The following is a 22593-nucleotide window of genomic DNA, read 5'->3' on the forward strand; positions in this document are numbered from 1 at the left end:
ATTCATCTGTTTTGGAAGATGCTCTCCTTAAAGGCCATTCAGAGTGGTCACGTGCCATCGAGCTGTCCTTGGAATTAAACAACGACAAAACACAACAAATTCGAACTGATTTGGAGACATGCTGTTATGAATTAGTGAGAACATTGAAAATGGAGAGCAGTTATAGTACCGTAAGGTATATACATGCTGTCTTGTCAATTATTGTTTATTATAGAAACCTATTATGTACATTAATAGGTTTCTATGATAAACCTATTAATGTACATAATAGGTTTGCATTATTTCACTTAATTCTCACAACACTCCCTGAAAATGCGGTATTTTCCTTCCCACTTTTTAAGACACAGATGAGGCCTCAAGAAAATAAACAACTTCAAGGCTTGCAAGTAGTGAACAATAGAGTTGATATTTGAATCTAGATCTTTCTACCAAGCTGTGCTGCCTCTATCGGTCAACAAAATTAGCTAACTAAAAATTAGTGTACCTCATCGGCTTTAAGGAGGGGTCAACACTATGTGTAATTGACATATTCTCTTGATATGCAAACAGTATTGTTAAAGTGCCCATAACACTGTAAAGAAAAATACCAGAAATCTCTCTGGCCATCTGTTAATAACAACAGCTCCCATTTGGTGTTTCAGGCACCTTACATGCAAGTCCCATTTAGTCATCCCTAGAAGTCTAAGGCGAGTCTCCCTTGACCGGTAAGGCAGATAGAGAAGCCTAGATACCCGAGCTAACGTGTGCAGTGTCACATGGACAGTAAATGTGGGATTTGGACCCAGGAAGCCCCGAGCTCGTCTGCTATGCTCTTCACTGCTAATGCTTAGCTGAAACCTCCTTAGGAGAATCAAAGGTGACTGGCAGGTCAGCTGACTCAGTGGGTGGGAATGCGTGAGACTGAAGTTCTGACTTCCTTAAAGCATGTTGTTCCTCACTGATGCCAAGTAGGTCTAGAAAGAGAGGAAGGAGAGCCAGAGATATGACAGCAGGTTGGCTGGGTGTTAAGGGATGCTTTTGTTCTTATTCTATCGTATCAGTTTCTCATCAGTTCTGACTCCCTTCCTACTGTTCACCTGTAAACAAAACCACTGTTCACCTTTTTTGGACTTGGTTACTAAGGAATCCAGAGGGTTCATCATAGCCAGGTGTTTCTCTGCACCTGGTGTGTCTCATCTGCAGAGCAAAGGGATTCGTAGACAAACACACCAGGACTCATTGTAGACCACACAATTAATCATTCCAGGTTTCTGATTTGTTTCTTGAAACGTGCTCTGTTCCTGTAATGGGAAAAAGACAGCTCCATTTATCACACCACACCTCATGCTGCTCCAGGCACCCTCCTGCAGGTCCCTCACCATCCCCAAACTTCGGAAACATCTGCTGTGGGTACCAGGGCTGAGGTTTCTTCACATTCTCTATTACACTCACCTTCTCGGAGTCCTGGTTTTAAGCTCTCCTATTGTGGCTGAAGACTAAAAGTCCAATATTTCTGTGGAGGCGGACAATTAGCAAGTTCATTACGTATGGTGGCATTCATAGTTCTTTGCCAAAGATTACATTTGTGTGTGTGACATTTTGCCTGATGTTGTCAAAAGAGCACTGGACTGGGAATCAGCGTTGCTGGGGTTCCGTCTTGGCTCTATCACTAGTGATTTGTCTGAGCTGGTGTGAGCTGCTCCACTTCTCTCAACTCTCATTACCTCATTTAATGACACATCTAGGCTCACTCAGTGCTTCTCAAGTTCGGAGACACATTAAAATCACATGAAATGCACAAAATATTGATGCCCAGGTCATGCCCCAGACCAATTGAATCAGAATCTCTGGAGGAGCAGGAGCCCTGGTGTTGGGGGTTCTTATTGAAGATCACCAGGGGGTTCTATGTTGACTTGGGTTTGAGAACCACTAGCCTAGATGATCTCTAAGATTTTATATAAATGCAAAGGGAAAAGACCCAGGAGAGAGGGGACTTTGATGATATAGGGGAAGGCATGTGATCTTCTGGATCCTTATTCTTGAGAAGGCAAGATCTAGTGCTCAAGTGGAGAGACTCACTTCAGACAGGTGCATGGAGCGTACTGAATGTTCACAGGTGGAAAATCACACTGGATGGGCCAGATTTTGGTTGGTAGATGCAGTGGTGGAAATCCACAGAGGCTCTCTTCTGGTAACTTCCTTTTTTTTTTTAAATGAAGAAGCAAGGTCATTAGGACAGAAAGGAGGTGTTGGAGAGGTTTTAAAAGAAGTGAGGTGTGAGAAGTCATCTATGAGAGTGGAGAGTAAATGTACTAGAGAAATGTAAAATGACTGCCAGGGATATTAGGGTGTATCCGAGTTTGGTGGTAGAGAATTTAAAGTGAGACCAGTCAGTGTGATTGTACGCACTTTGCTGCCCAAGTTTGGCCAGTCTTTCTGATGACTGCCGGAATCTCAGTTCTGCATATCAGCTGCTAGGTCCTGTCTAATGTTGGGTCAGTTGTTGCCTTTGCACTATCTGAAATGGTTACTCCTTTTGTTTATTTTATCCAACTTTATTGGGATATAGTTGGCATATGACATTGTGTACATTTAAGCTATATAATATGTTGATTTGATACACTTATATGTTGCAATGTGATTACCACCATAGCAGTAGCCAATGTCTCCATAATGTCACACAATTCCATTTTTGGGGGGTGCTGAGAACATTTGAGGTCTACTCTTTTAACAACTTAATAAGAAGTATATGGTAAAGTATTGTTAACGATATTCACAATGCTGTGAATTAGATCCTCCAAACATATTCTTCAACTGGAAGTTTGTACCCTTTGATCAAAATCTCCCCATTTCCTCCAACCCCCTGTCCTTGGCAACCAACACTTTCCTGCTTGTTTCTATGAGTTCAGGTTTTTAAAAGCGACATTGTACAGTATTTATCTTTATTTGTCTGACTTATTTCACTTAGCATAATGCCCACAAGATCCATCCATGTTTCAGCAAATGGAAGGGTTTCCTGCTTTCTAATGGCTGAATAACACTCCATTGTATATCTACACCACATCCTTTTATCTATTCATCTGTTGATGGGAGCTTCGGTTGTTTCCATTGCTTGGCCATTATGAATGCTGTCACAAGAAATAGGGAAATGCAAACATCTTTTCAATATCCTGTTTTCATTTTCTTTGGATATATGAAGTGGGATTGCTGGATCATGTGGTGGTTGTATTTTTAAGTTTTTCAGGAACGGCCAGACTGCGTTCCATAGTGGCTGCCCCAATTACACTCCTAGCAACAGTGCATAGGATCCTTCCCTGCACATCGGCATGACACTTGTTTTCTCCTGACTTTTTGATAATATCCATTCTCACAGGTGTGAGGTGATACCTCATATGGTTTTGATTTGCATTTCCATTGAGCTTTTTAAAATATATTTGTGGTCCATTTGTATGTCTCCTTTGGAAAAATGCCTATTCAAATCTTCTGACCATTTTTAACTAGTTTTTGTTGTTATTGAGTTGTATGAGTTATATATTTTGGTTATTAACCTTTTATCAAATATGTGGTTTGAAAATATTTTCTCCCATTCTATAGGTTGCTTTATAATTTTGTTGATTTTTCTTTTGCTGTGCTGAAACTTTATTTGATATAGTCCTGTTCATTGATTTTTTTGCTTGTGCCTTTTGTGTTACATTAAAGAAAAAAACACTGATGTCAAAGAGTTTTTTTCCTGCTTTTTATCTTTTCAAGTTTATGTTTAATTCTTTAATCCATTTTAAGTTAATTTTTGTGAGTAATAGAAGATAGGGGTCCAATTACATTTGTATGCATGTGCTTATACAGTTTTTCCAACACCATTTATTGAAGACATTATCCTTTTTACTTTTATTTTATTTTAAAACATATTTTTATTGATTTCAGAGATGAAGGGAGGGGGAGAGAGAGATAGAAACATCAACGATAAGAATCATTGAAAGGCTGCCTCCTGCACACCCCCTACCTGAGATGGAGCTTGCAACCCGGGCTTGTGGGCTGACTGGGATTTGAACTGTGACCTCCTGATTTCATAGGTCGACACTCAACCACTGAGCCCACACTGGCCTGGCAGAGACTATCCTTTTTAAATTGTGTATTCTTGGCTCCCTTGTCAAATATGAGTTGACTGATCACTCCGTTTGAAGAATGCTTCATCTGCCTAGAGCTGGCTATTACAGCTGGCTATTACAGCTGGCATGGATCCCTTCACCCCTCCTTGGCCATGGGGAGCTGGCCTGGCTCCTGGCTTACCTGAGTTCCTGAGGACTCATTGTACTTACCTCTAAAGACAATCAGAACTGAAAGTGGTGAGCTTCTTTGCCACACAGATGAAAGAGTAATGAAGGAATGTTCAGTGAGAAAGGCGCTTGTTGCAAGAGAAGCTGCTTAGGAGTTTTTCTTCCTGAGTGGAATAAGACTGTTATGGGACACACCATAGCTTTCCCTGTCTCTTGTTTAGACATTCAAATGCCGTGATGCACATCAACAGTAAAGTCTTGCATCCAAGATTAGAAATTGTTTTAGTCATATGAGGGCAACTAGATTTTGATCATCAATAAGTCATCTTAAGTGGTAAGTGGTAAACGAGGTCATCTAAAGCAGTGAACTTTCAGACTAAGCTGAAACAAGTGGCCAACTGCAGGGAAACTCAGGCTCCACAAAGGCATTTTTTCTGAGATAGCAAAGACTGAATACAAATGTACCTTCTTCATTTTAGCCTTGATTCAAAGGGATCTGGAAACTAAGAGCCAGCAGGTGATCAAGGGGGAGGATTCAGAGAGAATAAAATGGGTTTTGTGCTCTTCTTGTTGAATAGGTTCTGCATAATATCTTTAGAGGTTGGCATTGCAAAGTAGAAGGAAAGAGGCCCCACCGTCAGTTTGGCAGATTTATCAAGCTGAGCTATGTCAGTTGTATTATGCTGTTTTCAAGAAGACAGTAGAGCTTGTGAAATTTAAGTGTCTGTCACCACTTGACATATTGGCTAAAACAAAAGCAGATTGAGGAAATGACTCACAATAATTGTTTCAATAGTCTTTCCCATCTGCACAGTGTGTTCAATGTGATGACATCTGATGGGAATTTGTAGAAAAGTAAGGCACCAAATTGTTTCTAAGAATCAAGCCCACTCTTCGCTTTTTTAGTACTATATGTAAGTATCTAAAAAAAATCTCCATTTTATCTTCTTTATAGCTTAGGTAGGACTACAGACTATCTTGACTTTGGGAATAGGAAAAGAAAATCCTGGGAATTTGTAAAAAATAACAACATTTGGAAACAAAATCTGTTTCTTTACCTAAAGATATTTTGGCTTTGATAAACACAAAAGCAAAGGGGAAAATTGTTCAATATTTTACAAAGAACCAAATTTAGAGTGATGTATGTAGAAAGCATTTATATTCTATTATCACATGAACACAGCACATCTGGCTCCTGAATTTATGATGCCACTCGATAAAATTTATCATTTTTTTATGGGAAACCATGAATTTACCACAAATGCATTGAATGTATATCCTGTAATTTAAGTTCACCTTTGATAGACGTAGGTTTGTCACTGCCCTGAATTTCTTTGAGGACCCCGCTTAGAAATGAAACTTGTGATTGCTAACCTACTGACTTTGGTGGCCTCACGAGTGATGATGTTATGTGCTGGAGGTGTGGATGTCAAGAAAGGACAGGAAGTTTCCTTCTGGTAGATCTGCCAATGGGGTGAAACTTAGCTCCATGAAAGCTGATTCTTTTGGAAAATACTTCTAGCATTTGTTTTCTTGTTGGACATCTACAAGTATATCTACATTTCAGCTGCCAGGGAAACCAATATTTATCGAGAAGAACGGATTAGGGCTTGCTCTCCCCTACAGATAGATTTCCTGGTGCTGCTTAAGATACCAATGCCATATTTTTGTACTTGTGCTGAGCTGTGATGCTTTTGAATGGATTGGGTATAAGGAATGAAAGTGTCCTCTTAAACAAAGAACAAAATAAACCTAAGAGGAGACTTTAAGACGTTGAAAGGCTGTGACAAGGAAGAACTACACTTCTCTGCCACTCAATGGGGCAAAACCCCAACTGGTAGCCTCAATCATAAGCAGGCTATGGCCCACAGTAACCAAGGGCATTTCAATGGACAGTCAGAGGAAATAGCTGCTCAGGGAGGAATTAAGCTCCCCATCTTTTCACTGGGAATTCTATGGGGTACTGACACCTGGGAAAATGCATCCGTAGTTTGAGGCAGCCTTTCACAGTCTGATAAAATGCATTCCATCTCAAGGAAGATTACCATAGAATTTTAAAAGTGTGTTAAATTTGTGTTATTTTTCTTTTTTTTACTTTAAAGTTAGGACTGTCAAAGAAGGTAGGTGGATAAGTGGAGGGCAGAGTGTGGAGAGGATAATATCTAGCATTCCTTTTGAATGCCCTGCCTTATTGGCATACATATGTATTCCCTGAACCGAGAACTCCAAGGTCTAATGTAGTGTGATAGATGGCACTCATCAGAAAGAGTCTGCACTCTCCCTGCTTTCTTTGGAGAGATCTCTGAATATATGGGCTCAATCTAAGAGGGCCATTGTTCAGAGACAAACTTCCAAACCCAACAGTATCCCATCTTTGGAGACACCAGTGACTCAGGCGTCATCCCTCTGCCAAAATGAAGAGCAAATTGCTCATTCTCTTCAGCTACAAAAGAGACCTTACAGTTTTTGTGATCTCCATCAAAAACTGTCACAAAGTAGAAACCGTGATTCTGAAAGTACATTAGTGAAGTGATTTTGCTCACGTAGATCAATGAGGGAAGAACTTTTTTCTTACTGTATCTATGAATTGCAGTTCATATTTCTTCATAGAAAGTGACTTTTTTTCTTCAGAATTTATGTTAAGCTGAGCAAGCAGTTCTGGTGAAATTAAGCCCATGTATAAACAATAGATTTGGACAGCTCAATTTTGGCCCTGAACTCCATTAGAATTTTCCCCTTCTTCTACTTTATTACAATTTCTGATTCTTTGCTTCTTATCACCTACTTTTATATTGAATATCACATTGTGCAGGGTATGCCAAATTGGTATTGTTATATACTGATTGCCTTGCATGGGAAAAGTGCTGAATTCAAGTTGGAAGTTTGAAATGTTTGTGCTTGACCAAACTTTGAGAAAAAAAGAAAAAGAAGAGAGTACTTAACCCTCAGAAACCATGGTTGTGTTTTCTTGCCGTTTTCTGTGGTTTCTCTAGGAGGGAATGAGCAAGATCCTGAGTCTTAACCAGCATTTAGAATAGATTTATAATCTGCATGAAATGTATAAATGAGATGAAAGTAGGAGAGGCAGTACTTTCCAGGGAATTTCCGAAGAGTGACAGGAAGCATGAGTGGCTTAACTCCTGAAGTCTGTAGTCAGAAGAAATAATGAAATTTAATTAAGAACTTAATGAGGGCAAAAGAAGGCTTAAGAGGGGGGCACTAAATGAGAGTCCAGGAAGTGCACGGAAGTCTTTATCGGTGTAATCTTGTTGAATCTTTGCAGCAGCACTATGAAGTACTTGTTGGCACCTCCATTTTACAGATGAGAACATTGAGGTTACGAAAGGCTATTCAGTTTGACTATGCTATGGAACTGTGACTGAATCTAAAACTTTCAGGTTCTCAAATCATTTGTACAGTGCTACTTCATGATCTGTAAAGAAAGGAGGTTGTCTGGGTTCTATGTACATTTCTTCACAAGGAACTGTGAAGGAAGATTGAACAAAAGACCGTATTACCAACAAGTGAATAAAAACGGAAGGAGGCAGGTTCCTCTGCAGGGTTGGAAAAGATCTTGAAGCAAGGGAAAAGTTGTAATTGGGCAAAGAGCAAAGAAACTTGGAGATCCTGTTACAAAAAAAAACCAGGGCTCAAAGATGGTGTAAAAGTTTGATATGCAGCATGGTTATTTTCCTCAGGGACAAAAAATAACACCAGTCATGGGATTTTAAGACATCTGGCTCAGAGGACAACTAGACGGTTGTTTAGAAGATGTGAGCTGCTACTTAAAGATGCAAAAGTCAACTGGGCACAGAGGGGCCCAGGGACTCGGGGGAAGACGAGTAGCGTTGGAGAGGGTTTGTGTATATATGTACTTTCTCAAGTGCTGTTAATTATATAACGCCTTCAACGCATAGATCTCAGTATTATTCCATCTATATAATCCTTCTGTTTTAGAGTGTAAGTGAAACACAGGGGAAAAGATGGATTTTTCTAGGTGCAAATCAGAGCATAATTAGAGTTTATAGCTTTCAGGCAGGAACCTTTACAAACTCTTACTTGAAATAATGCTTTTCCCTTTGCCAACATGTTTACCCTTATTTTATTTTTGGAAGTCATAAACTTAGTTGTCTCAATGTGACATGGCTTCCTCTCATAATGCCTAATGACTTCAGCTATTTTAAAAGAGCGGCTGTGGGAGAGCAGACCTAGAAATGTGGAGGACTGCCCGTGGGAGCCAGGGAACATCTGTGGGCGTGTAGGCTCTGCTTATTCTGTGTTCCGGGGAAGAGCTGGCCCATGAGGAACAAAGCAGCACATTTAAAATAATGCCTTTAATATATTATGAACGGGGAACTTTTCCTTAGTGTATCTCTTATTGCTCCTTTTTTTTTCTTGCTCAATAAATACAAGGCAAAGAAAGCATGGCTTTTAGGTTTTAATTTCCCAGCAGCACTCTGTGTTGGAGGCAGTAATTAATGAAAATTGTAGTCTAAATAGTTTAAAGTTTGCATTAAGTGCCTTAGCCATATTTTATAAAAGAATCTCACTACCTAGAGAGTGGGTGAGCATATGTGTTTTGGGAAGGCACACATACTAGTATTAGCTGTCTCTCTCTTTTAAAAAAATATATTTTATTGATTTTTTTCCAGAGAGGAAGGGAGAGGGATAGAGAGTTAGAAACATTGATCAGAGAGAAACATCAATCAGCTACCTCCTGCACACCCACTACTGGAGATATGCCCGCAACCAAGGAGCATGCCCTTGTCTGGAATCAAACCTGGGACCCTTCAGTCCACAGGATCAAACCTGGGACCCTTCAGCCCGGAGGCCGATGCTCTAGCCACTGAGCCAAACAGGTTAGGGCACTGGCTGTCTCTTAAAGTGGTCCTGAACCAACCTTATATGGTGATGTCAAAAATATGGGGCCCTACAGCAAATAGATTGTTTCCCTAGTCCTGCAACACAACTTTAGATGTGATATTCACCTTCTAAAGTGCCTTAATTACCAGATCTATCTACAGTTAATAAAGGAAATAATCCAGATAGCATGTCTTACTAGCACAACTAAATATTGCCAAGCTATTTAAAAATAATCTTGAAAACATGGTTAGGAGAGCATGATAAACAATATTTTGTAACCAGGCTCATGTGACAATGTTATATAACAAAATTAGGTTTCCTTCCAATTTTTTCATTTAATAACTTAACATAGCAACACAGAATATTGAATTGGGCTAGTTGACCTAAGAAAATGAAATTCTTATCCTTTAGAAGTCAATACATTTTTTAAAGAGTAGAGAGTATTCTGCCCAGGGAAGTTAAATGGGAACACAGAATAAATAAATAGTGACTTTTCAAACTTTTCCCAGACGAATTCAAATCTTGAAGTCTGAGACAACTTAGAGATCTCATGATGACTGCCCCATAAAATAAAACATGACGTTATTTGCTGAAAGCTATTAAAATTAATGAAAAGGCTTATGATGCCAAAAAAATGAGAAGAGGTGGGTGGGAGAAGAGTGGATCATAAAATATACAATTATAATTACACTGGAGGCTCAGTGCATGAAATTTGTGCACTGGGGGGGGGGAGCGGGGGCTGTCCCTCAGCCCAGCCGGCACCCTCTCCAACCTGGGACCCCTCTCACAATCCAGGACTGCTGGCTCCCAACCACTTGCCTGCCTGCCTGCCTGATTGCCTCTAACCACTTCTGCCTGACAGCCTGATCACCCCTAACCATGCCCTTGCCGGCCCAATGACCCCCAACTGCCCTCCCCTGCTGGCCTGGTCACCCCTAACTGGCCTGATTGCCCATAACTGCCCTCCCTTGCAGGCCATCTTGTGGAGGCCATCTTGTGGCCACATGGGGGGGGCCATCTTGTGTGTTGGAGTGATGGTCAATTTGCATACTGGTCATGACTAATTAGCATATCTGGGCTAATTAGCATACCCCTCTCTTATTATATAGGATAGCCATACTTTCTAGTAGATACTCAAATAATTAATTAAAAAATATACTGACCAGTTAAATGCAGCAACCAATTTAGATACCTGCTGGCAATAAGGGTGATATTGCAAGATGTATAAGGCAGTATCTCCTTGAAGGGAAATTGTAGTCTAGGCTATTTATGTGTGTATGGTGCATGTAGTAGAATGTGGGCAGAAGACAGGGTGAGTAGAGGTGGAGGGAGAGTAATACAGATCTACAAATAACAGTGTTAAAAGACAGTAAAGTAACTTCTATTAGAGGTCACACTATTTCAGGAAGGAACATACCAGAATTGGAGCTGATAGAAGAAACCAAAGACTGGGAGAGAAAGCTGTCTAGTTTATCTAGAGTTCTAGTGAATGAAGTACCATCCTACTCAGAGGGCGTTCTGAGTTGAATGTCTACATGCTGGCTTGTCCTTGGAAGTGCCATCAGCATCCAACAATGATATTTATTAGAATCAATTAAGAATGATGATACAAAACATACATACACATTATTGAGAGGCTGTGAAGAAGTGGTTAAATGCACACAGATGAGAAAAATTGTCTTAAAACTCAGTATCAAGACAAAATTATGGTATTATAGGGTTATTGAACATTGAACACTAAATCACAAGTTAGAAAACTGATGTTTTCATATGGGAACCACTCCTTACTAGCAGAAGTACCTGGGTAAGTAACTTAGTTTCCAAACGCAGTTTCTCAACCTGTCATACAGCGTTTTCACAAAGATCACATCAGGACCTTTATAGAAAAGGCTTTGATGAATCTTCACCTGCTATGCAAATATAAGGTGTGAAGGAGAGAAGTAAGAGTACCTTTGAAAAGGGGGTGTTTAAGAGAGTACTTCCCATCACCATGTGTAAGTTATGTTGCAAAGAAGAGAGGCACACAGTGGTACATAGGTCTGCTAAACACTAAACAACAAGATTTGGCCAATGAATGGTCTTACTACAAAAATAGATTCCTCCACAAAAACACTTGTTGGCAAGGTAAATCCCTTCCCTCTCCATCTCCTATGGGCAAAAATGGCAAACATTAGTCAAAGACTTTGGGGGGTTCATTACAAATGTTGGTAATGAGGCCTATTTATTTATTTTTAGATATATTTTTATTGATTTCAGAGAGGAAGGGAGAGGGGGAGAGAAACAGAAATACCAATGATGAGAGAGAATCATTGATCAGCTGCCTCTTGCACACCCCACATTGGGGATTGAGCCAGCAACCCGGGCATGTGCTCTGACCTGGAATCAATCCATGACATCCTTGTTGGATCAGCTACAGTTTTCTGCATGTGATGCATTATCTTATATATACAATTTCCCTTTCAGATAATTGCTGAGGCTATGCCAGATCGCAAAAGCAAAGTTAATTTAGCTCAATGGGAAGAGAATTTATTTCCAGTCTATTACCATAGAATCCCTAATTAATCCGAAGAATAAAATACTAAGCAATCAGTCAGATCATTTGTCTTTTGGCAAAAGCTAATTCAGTGAGCATAAAGGAAAGAGAAATGATTATATCCAAATACCTAGTGGATTTCCGTGCCCATTCATTGCCTAAGCATGGAAGAATATAGGTTTTATCGAGAGAAGCTCTCAGCCTGTAAGAAAAACTGGGAAATCCAAGCTCTCAGGCATCTTGTGGTAAGAGATAAAGACACTGATCATCTCAAGTTTCAAGCAAGAAAAAACATCCCACTAAGTGCTGAAGAAATAAGTGCTCCATGGCATGCATGCCGTCCCTGCAGTGTTGTCTTCTGAGACGTGGCCTATTTTGTGACACATTTCTCTTTATTTTGAGAAATTTTTCCTGGTTACCAAAGATTTCAAAGATAACTGGAAAATGCAGAAAAGTACAAAGAAGAAAATGAAAAGGATCTATAATTCCTCCATCTAGAGATAATAATTACAACTTCACAGGTTATTTTTTGTTGATTATTTATGTGTATGTGTTTGATTATGTATAATGCATACATGTTGTATATATGTATGTGTATGGACATTACAAAATTGAGGACAAACATTATAGGTAGTTCTGTTATTTTTTATGTATTAATATGTATTTCAAGTATTTCCCCATGCCATTAAAATGCCTTTACAGTTTGTTTTATTATTTTTGTATACTCATGATTATATTTATTTTTTGCTGATTTTTAAAATCTGTTTAAAGCATTTCAGATGTCTATCTTTTCCCCCTTTTGTCTTCCCACCCCCTACTTTTACATTTTAGATATCTATATATAATATTCCATCTTGTGGATATGTGGCAATTATTTAATGCTCTCCTGTTGATTTGCATTCAGAATGTCCTTGCATTTTTGCATTTTTTTTTGCAATATAAAGGGCTGCCTCAATAGGTATTTTTGTAGCCATGTATTGATGTGTACTTCCGATTGCTTCCTTGGTGGATCAAAGCAAATACATGCTTAATTTGTTTTTTAAATCTCTATAAATTAGGGACTATTTAAGGAATCACTTTCTTAGTCTGTAGTGAGCATGCTCAGTGTCGGGGAGGGGGCAGAGCTGGGGGTTTCGGAGAAGGCAGTTTGTAGGTGGCAGTTACTGGCTCAGAATGTGGAAGCACACCCTCCAATGGTAACGGACCAGGCTGCCTTGCTTTGCCTGTGCAGCTTCGGGGGGCAGTTAGATATTTTTAATCTTGGAGAAATGGTCAAGGGAAAATTGGGCTATCCTATGCAAAAGTCACTCTCTAGGAAACCTAGTTGATTGTTCAATTCACCACTGAACTTCCTAGGGATAAATCAGGAGGACGAGAGTAGGCGAAGGAAGAGGACTCAGTGGGGTTGTGAAAGAAGACGCTGCTAGACTTTGAGACTGGCATCAGTCATCTATGTGAGACACACACCTGTAGTCTGTGCAGGGTGACGTCTCCCACCACCCAAACCAACTCTTTTCCCCAGTTACCCCCCTTTTTATCAGTGCACCTGTCTCCTTGCCTAGATATTTGATTCAAGATTTTCATCAATCCTCGTATCCTCTTAAATCTGAAATGAAGCAAGGCCTATAAGTTTACTGCACTTGGAATCCCTCAAATTTCTACCTCTATTCCTACTACTGTGCTCTTTCCCAGCCTGTAGCACATGTCTGCAATTCCGGATTTGCTCCAGACTTGTTTCTCCCCCAATGTTTCCGGCTGACTAGTCTCAAAATGCCAGGTAGCCCGAAGCTATGGCAAGTAACTTACCTACAGTCTGAGCCTTCTCACAGCAGAGCTTTATTTTCCTCGCCTTCCTAGCTCCAGCAGTTTAGAAAAGCAGCTGTCACCTAAACCAATTTACCAGGTCCCTGAAATTTTTGAGTGTGAAACTGGGTGGAAAAGTAATGTGCCTAAGGCAACATAGCTAGTAAGTGTCAGAGCAAGATGCAGTCCCAACAGGTCTGTTTTCCCCAGAACCACAGGAACTCAGCTGCACTGTGCCACCTCGATTATCCCAGGACATGAGTCCTTCTTACTGAAGCTGTCTTGTGTGCTTGTACCCCTTTCTGCATTGAATGCTATGTCACGGGATACCAGCTCTACCGTGAAAGAGAGAGTTGAGCAAGTTTGAAGGTGCAGGGCTGGGAGGGGGCAGATTTATAAGAATTTGGGGGGGAGAAGGTAGATCTTAAGCTGGGCCTTGGTGGAAAAAGAATTTGATCAGCAGGAGACCAGGGCAGAGGGCATACCATATCATAGCAGCAACTAGCAAAGGCCTGAGACAGAAATGAATCAATAGTGCTGTGAAGGATGTAGAAACTGATCTGTGGAAAGATTTCAGTCTTTCTCATGGGAAACAACCTTCCCTTAAAGTCATGGTGCCATTAGTGCCCTGGACGTAAACCCCATGATTCTGCAGAGGGAGGTGCTAAGCGCTGCGAAGGAGCAGTCTTCCTTCTGCATGGAGGGCAGAGAGGAGAATGCTCCTGGGGTGCCGCATTCCTTCCCTTCAGATCTGCAATTGAACCTGGATCTTGAGCACATTCTTGTGGCAAGTCTTGGAGCGCAGGAGCCAGATCTGTGTCTTAGCACGGCTTTCCTTTTTAATGATAACTTTACCCTTCAGAAAACGTTCACCCCTAAGTTTAGGAAGCCAGAAACGTGAAATAGACTGGGAGGGGTTTGTACATATTTACAAAGAGAGCATATTTCCTGGCTAATAAATTCCTTTGTGGCCAAAAGCACGCTATTGAAAGGTTGATGGCAAACAATAAAACGAGACACTTAGAACCATTGCCCGAAAATGCTTATCAACCACAAATCACTGTCATAAAGACAAACGATCATTTTGAAAAGTATTAGAGAAGAAAAAAACACATGCAAAGAACAGAAAATTACATTTTAGTAAATATTCATTAAAATTTTTTTGGTTTGCTCGGCCAGCATGGCTTAGTGGGTGAGCATGGACCTATGAACCAGAGGTCAAGGTTCAATTCCCAGTCAGGGCACATGTCTGGGTTGGGGGCTTGATCCCCAGGGTGAGGCCTGCAGGAGGTAGCCGATCAATGATTCTCTCTCATCATTGATGTTTCTATCTCTCCCTCTCCCTTCCTCTCTGAAATCAATAAAAATATATTTAAAAAATATATTTAAAAAATTTTGGGGTGTTCACATTGCCTTTTTAAACTTATGGGCAAAGAACCAAGAAAAGACTAGCAAATGTATTAACTTTTTATACTACACATATATGTGCACACAGAGAAAAGTAGTTATCGTTGATTGGGACATTATTTTGAATTTCTGCTTTTGTGAACAACTGTCAGGACTAGGGAAAATAAATGTTCCACTTCCTCCCCCCTTGCCCCACCCCCAATCTAACCCCAGATGCTTCCTTTGTAGCATCACTGCTCTGGGATTCCACCTAGATGCCATCAAATTTACTCTCGGTGTTCAACTCTGTTTTCCTCTGAGTTTTCAAGACACAAGTTGGGAGCATACTCTGTGGGAAGTGTGTTTTTCAGCCCCACGCCTGCGGGAGGCCCCGTTGATTAGCTCCCACAGCACACAAGCCATTAACATGCCCAGAGAGCATAGTTTCCCAGCTCAGACACAGCAGTGAAGGCGGGTTTTGGCTAAGATGGGCTCTTTGCTGGGGGCCTTACTGCAGTTGTCTTAGAATTTTTAGCGCTAAAGAGGTTCCACATGGAGAGAGGCCAACTGCCCTTGCCTTTCTAATGAAGCTGGTCTTGCTTTTTGCTCTGAACTCTCCTGGCCTCTCAGCCATCCTCTTAGAAGCCATCCTTCTCAGGATGATGATCTCGTGGCTCACTCTGCCTTCTTGCCCTAGTCCTGGTCAGTCTTTTGAGCCTACTAATCTTCATGGAGCAACTAGTTACTTTATAGCCAACTGAGCCCTTCCACCTGGGAGACCAGTTAGGTTGTGCCTCATTCTGGCAAGACCTGGGATTTCCCCCCAACCAATAATGATGGAGACTAGGTGATGGCTGCCTTTGTTTCGGGGTTAGTTTTCACCCCCTTATTTCTCAAAGGTGCTGTTCAAAAAAAAGGAGCTGAGATTAGGGTCTGGCATAGAGACTCCTTTCTTCCTTCCTAAACTACCACCAGCCCTAAAGTGTCCCACCTCTCAAGCAGTGGGTATAGTAAGGAGGGCTCTTGTTATGAAGGTCACATCAGAGACACAACAGGAACCAAGGAGTCCCCACCCCCTCTCCTGTCAATACCTTGAGACTCAGATTTGTGTCTTGTTCAGGATTGAATACCCAGCACCAGCACAGCATAGCAAGCCCTCAATGAATATTTGTTGCATTTAAAGATTATAGGTGGATGGAGGTGAACGGGAGGGATTATCCTAGGTATTGGGATACCGTGGGCATTTCTTGGTGGCCAGTGCCGTTAATTATGCAGTTACTATTTTAGTACCCCTGTCATTGCCCTTCAGGCTTAGGCATTAAGCCTGGAGTTCAAAGTTAACAGCTCAGCCTCAAGTCGGCTACTGTCCATTAACCCAGGCCTCGTGTCCACATTCCAGTAACCGTCTTGTTCCCTTATTCGTGTGTAACAGTCACGTTCCCCATTTCTGAATGATCTGCCAGGATCTTCTCACAGTCTAGGGATGTAAAGTCTCAACTCTGAGCCTCAGGCCGCATAGCTGAGCACTCACCCTGTGCTGCCAGATGCTCGCCTTGGCTGCCAGTCTCTCCTGATGCAGTGCTCTGCCCTTCCTGGCTTCTTTTCCTGAGCCTGACCACTGGGCCTTTGCTAGGGTTATGTCTCTGCCTATTGCCTGCCGCTGGGGATTCCTATATTGTGTTTTCCTCCCAGGGCTGGTCTGGCCCCCACATCCTGGCTTTCCTAACAGGCCTACCTTTCTACTTACTGATTCTTATTTCTGAGTAAGAGCAAGTTTCCCATTTGCCTCTCTTTTGCAAGTTAGTTTTACTCTCAGTTCTGTAAGACATATAGCAAAGACTGATCCTGGATTTGGACAGGAATTCCACTTTTTGTGTATGGGGCTCTGTGCTGCCTCTTTGTGAAGGCCACGCGTTCTTGGGTATGAGCTCCTGTGTGTGTGTGTGGTGTGAGAAGGAGAAGCATCACCCTTTAGTCTCCCTGTTCCCCCGCAAAGTCCAGAACTAAATAAAACAAAGATAAAGAAACAGGGTGGGTAGGGGTGAGAGCCTTTTTATTCTCTAGTTATGTGATAAACCAATCATATATCCTGTTGTTTAGATGGTTCACTTTTCCCACGTGATATTCTTCTGGCCTTCATTCTTGGCCTCCTAGTGAGCTCAAAGTCAGAATAAAAGTGATGGCCATCATGAATGTATAAAATTTCAGCAGACAAACAGGAATTTAGAAAGATAATGTAGTATGGGTGGATGGAGGTGAACGGGAGGAGTTATCCTAGATATCGGTATTCACTGGGCATACCAATAATGTCGACAGATAACAGATGAAGAGACCTGCAGAGTGATTCCTTTTGGGTACTGCATGCTATGTGTCTACACACAAAAAAAGCACAGGATTTAAAAAACGTGCTACCCTATAAAAGGGAGGAATTTTTTCATATTACAGTCCTGCACTTTATTCGTAGGTGGAGAGGATGGAATTGATTTAGTGTAACACAACATTTGGACACTCTCCCTAACCTTACATTTGTGTTGAATAATAGTTATATGAATATTACCTTGAAGCTGACCTTTGGGAACTGCTTTTCCTTCGTGAATATTTTTTCTAATTTTCTTCACGAGCATTTTAAAGTGAATTGCGGAAGGGAGGAAATTTAATTGCTCTATTTGTATGCTCTCCACTCACTGTGATATCTAGGGCAAAGGGGTGGGTTTTGTATAAGTCTAAAAGCTAATTTATAGCTACTGCTGATATTGACAACGTGTGTTTGCAGCATGCGCACGTTCATGCGAAAGTGCCCACGGGTGGGATGGCTGCTTCGATCTGGGAGGATTGGTATGAATGTGTCTCTCTCCTTCTTTAGGCTCCTTTGCTACGTTCCAAATCTTGAGTTGGGATTTCCTACCCCCTTTTTTCATTGAAAGAATAGCTGATGAGAGTGTCTGACACGGCACATTACTAGTTTGTACTTTTCCTCCAACAACTTGCATCCTGGTACAGATGGAGATGCAAATGCGGAGTGCATTCTTGTTCTCAAGGAGGGCATCTTGGTGTGGAGGGAGGGGCTGCGCCTGAGGCCCTCTGGACGCAGGTCTCCTGCCTTCTGCTTTCAGGGCAATCACTGAGATGCTTGGTCACCGCCGCTGTGTTGGAGGTAATGGTCATCGTGCGGCAGGGGGAGGTGACTTGGTCCCGCCGCTGATTGGCTTCCCGGGGGCCCGTGCAGCTTTACTGCCGTGGGGACTCTTGTGCGTGGGAATCGAGCACCATGTTCAGTTGAGATACATGTGCGGTTATTTCTGTGAGGCGTGAGTGTGAGGGCACTTACATCATTTATTTTAAAAAGTGCACACCAAACGGTGAGGTGAGGTCAGATGAAAAATGGCCAGGTTTGTTGCCTTGGGGGTGGGCAGTCAAATGACAGAGCTTAGAGCTTCCCGGTTGTGAGTTCGAGGCAGGCTTTTGCCCGCTGGGATATGGGCAAAGAAAGTAGTAGCAAAGTAGTTGGCACTCTGGCAAAGGTAGAGGGCGGATCTGTTTGCAGACATTTGAAGGTTGGAGGGGGGCGTAGTGGCATTGTTTTAAAGAATTTCCCTGTAAAAATAACCTCACAGCAGCTGGACAGCGATGGCCTTTGGTTGATTTTGTGGATTAGAAACTTTAATGGATGTTTCCCTGTGAATTACACTGGAGTAGTTCCATTTTGGTTGTTTGCAGGAGTCCAATAATGCGATAGTTAAATGTGGACTAACCTGCCAGCTAGCTCCTCCCAGCACCGTTTTGGAAATCAATGGTCTAAGAAATGGGTGCTGTACAGTAAAGCATGTCCTAACTCTCCTCACCCCTAGCATCCACTCAATGACTTGCTAAATAAAAAGTTACCGACACGGGGTTGTGTTGATAAGGAAGAGCAGCGCCTAAGAATGTGTTGCCCAAAGCCAGCCTTGGTTCTGAGAATGCTTTTTTCCATGACCAGGTGGAATGAACCTCATGACTTTATTCACTAGCTCGGGTCTCACAGGTCCGTTTTGGGGTGACGTGGTTCTGAGAGAGCCACTGTGATTTTGCCATGTTTAAAAGGGCCTGTGCCACTGCAGGCAATGGACATGTCTGCTCTGGGTACCACCCATCCGGATGCATCCAGGGGCTGGTCATCTTTTCCATATCTCACACTGAAATACAACAGTGGGTTCAGTACCTGCCAGAGCATTTGAACAGATTCAGAGCATAACTTAAGCGGGACGAGAAAAGACTGGACCATCCATTCTCATCTCAAGCCCCGCTCTTTGCTGTGGGTAGGCCTCCTTGACCTCAGGAAAGGGCAAGAGTCTGGCTCTTTAAACTGAGTGCTGAATTTGGTGGTATCTACGTAGTGCTTGAGGAAATGGGAGGATTGGCGATTGAATATGAACTTGGGATAGTCCAAATTGCTCTGGGGAGAGGAAAAGGCTTCAAAGGAACTTAAAGCAGTAAAGAGTTTGGCTAGCCCTGGTTGGTGTGTTCAGTGGTCAGAGCATTTGCCCATGGACAAAGGTCATGGGTTTGATTCATGGTCAAGGGCACATACCCGGGTTGCAGGTTTAGTCCCTGGCCATGGTCAGGTCTCATGCAGGGGTCAACTAATCAATGTGACACAATGATGTTTTTCTCTCTCTTTCTTTCCCTCCCTTCCTCCCTTCCACTCTCTCTAAAAATCAATGGAAAAAATATCCTCAGGTGAGGATTTAAAAAAAAAAAAGAATTTGGATAGCAAGGAAAAGGAAGGGAGGAAATTTATTTTGCTTCAGCAGCAAGGTAAGAGATACAGGTAACAAGTCAGGGGGGAGGTCCAGAGAGAGCAAGGGGCAGTAAGAAATGGGGTTGAAGACAAAGCTGATGTCTTGTGTATTAGAAGCCCTATAGGTGTCTGAATGTGGTCTTCTTGTGCTGAACATAGTATTCTGGAAATAAAATATTAACTTCTTGCAAACACACTTTGATTAGATATCTTTTTAGGGTAATAATTTTTTTTTTTGCCATTTGATGATATTTGTTTCATTATGCCTGTTAAAAACATAAGCAAGAAAAAGATCTAATTTGTGACATTTTGATGGCTGTCCAAGGGAAATTGAGAAAGATATCTTGCCAGCCCCCAGATTTCCCTCTTCTTAGTTTCCCTTCTCTGTGCTTTCTTCCTTTTCAGGCAAGTCATAGTTTTATGTCCCCACTCTTCTCTTTCCCATCACACCCTGCTCTCTGGAAAAGGGACTCTTATCTGCCACTCAAATGTTGTTTTAAAGGTCAGGGCCCTTTTCCAGAGACTAAGAATCATCCAAGTGAATGGCCTCTTCACCTATACTTTCTGCTCCCTCTCTTTCCAATGTCCATGTGCTATTACAATGTATTTCTTCTTTTTTCTTCCAAGTTTGAGACCTTGGATTTCTGGGTGAAATCCATTTCCTACCAAAGCTGCAAGAATCAGAAACTTCTTTGGAGCCCTTTCCCTAAAAACTGCTTCTGTCCATGGGTGAGGCTCAGGCATGACATGGCTGGGCCCTTTTCGGTACAACAGTCCTGTGATGAGCAACTTCCAATAGCCTGTCCACTAGACACCCAATTATGACGGACTTATGAAAACATTTAAAGAACTGCACTGGGAGCCGAGAATAAGACATGGCCCATGCCCATGAGAGTTAGCCATGCAGATTTTGGAGATAGAAGCCAGCAACCTAATGCAGGAATCCTTTCTTGGCGATCCCAATGCTGGTTACCCATCTTGCTTGAATCCCTTCCCACAACCTTCTCTTCATTGTTTTTTTAATCTCGTTTTCCCCCAAATACTTTATTTTTGTCTTAGTCAGCAGCTAACATAAAACTATCTTGACCTTTAAAGCCAACTTTGCTCTTTCCTCAACCTCTTCTTTGGATCATGAATTCATTTAGAGCCAACGAGGGGGGTGAAGGGTGGGGAAGAAGCCAAATTGTGAAGAAAACAGGTATATTTCCCTTCGTAAAAATCAAAGCTAGAATGTTTAGCTCTTAAAATGTTTCCCACAACTCGTGTCAGGTTGAGGGACTTCACTGTAGTGACTCAGGAAGGGGCAGTCTCCCTCCTTCCAAATCACCCCCATCAGATAACACCTGTTGCCAAGAACCAAGCCAGAGGATTGGATGAGATGCCACATACAAGGAGGTTCCACAGTGTTCAGACCTTCATGTCTGGCACGAAGAAAACACACACACACCTTAATTTGGGAGTGACAAAATAAATACTTCAGGGTCACTTACAATATACAACAAAAAAGGAAGGCAAAGGACCGGCCACCTCACGGCTATGGGCTCCACAGCACTCAGCACAGTTGTCCTCAGACGAACTGCTTCCCGTGGTAAGCTCCTCCCTGCCTCCTGGTGAAGCACAACAAGGTCAAGGGGATCCCATGGTCATCAGCACCACCATCCTACCTTCAAGAATTTCAAACAAGGATACAGGTTCACTTCTTCCTTTTGCATTTAGATAAGACTGCTGTTTACCATACCGGTTTTATATGCTCTAGTATAGCTTCAAACACTATAAACCCATTGAAATCAAAACATGAAATATTAGGAATTAAGAATAACACGGGGGCCAAAATCCATGGTGTGAGGCAGCCAGTGGCATAGTTTCTATGCACGTCACCCCACCTCACCCTCTCCAAGGCTCAGGAAGCCCACAAGCAGCCACAGCAAGGCCTCTCCAAGACTCCGTGGTCGTCATGATCTAACAGCCAAGCCTGAAGCAGCAACTCACACCAACACCAAGCAGGGCTGTTGTACCCAAAGAAGCCCCAGTGTCTTGTGTGATAGGATTTCAGGTCCCGGAGACACTGGTGCCCTGCCCGGGTGGGGCTCCCTCAGCCGCAGAGTGATGCTGGAGATGCACGCTGACAGCTGCGCTTGGTCTGGGTGTCATCAAGGGTCTGCTGCAGTTCCCCATCTTCAAATCGCCCCTCCAGGCCTGGGGTCAGGGCCTTGGATTCCTCAGCCATCTCTGGACAAAGGTTGGCCAAACAGGCCAACTCCAACCTCCCAAGCTTCTCAAAAGCTGCGGACACTGGCAATGGTCTCTCTGTTTCTGAAACGGCTGAAAGGAGCTGTGTAGTTTAAAGGCTTCATGAAAGTTCCTGTTCGTCCTGCACTCTCATTCTGTTGCTTTCGATGTTCCAGAAGCCCGTGAACTTCTGAAGTTAGAAATGTCTCGACTGCTTCAAACTCTTTGGGGAAGATGCGCTGTGAGGCGTCCTCCTCTAGGGCGCCACCCGCCGCCATCGCCAAGCCGACACCGGTTTTTCAATCTTTTGTAGAACAGCTCCAGCCATGACAAATTCTCTCCTCAAGCATGACACTAAAATCTGCTTCCTTGTAACTTCTTCCCATGGAGGAAATACATTCCTTTCCACCACCAGAGTCTTAGATGAGAATATGGAGGCTCCATCATAAGCGGGGGACATCCCAGGGATGCTCAATCATGGGCTTAGCTGCTGCAGTGGCCTGGATCTCCAGGTTAGGGTTGGGCAAGATTCCAGAACAGGTTCTGTAGGAACTCCATGCATTATCTGGCCCCTCTGCACTTGTCCCAGTTATGGGATAGCCCAGGGTTCTTAGAAGAATGGAGTCACCTAAGAAGAAAAATGGAAAAGTAGGAGGGCTTGGCTATGTAATTTCTTAGTGTGTCTATAACTATAACCTGGCCTGGGCTGGAGGGATGGGGTGCAACAATTCCCCAGGAGGAAGACATGT

At 42.4% G+C, this 22593-nt stretch overlaps 1 pseudogene; it reads right to left on the reverse strand.

Moving 5' to 3' along the window:
- Positions 1-21707: 21707 nt before the first annotated feature.
- On the reverse strand, positions 21708-22122 carry LOC102752013 (annotated as a pseudogene).
- Positions 22123-22593: the final 471 nt, after the last annotated feature.

This window comes from Myotis davidii, unplaced genomic scaffold, assembly GCF_000327345.1.
Source record: "Myotis davidii unplaced genomic scaffold, ASM32734v1 scaffold325, whole genome shotgun sequence".
NCBI lineage: Eukaryota > Metazoa > Chordata > Mammalia > Chiroptera > Vespertilionidae > Myotis > Myotis davidii.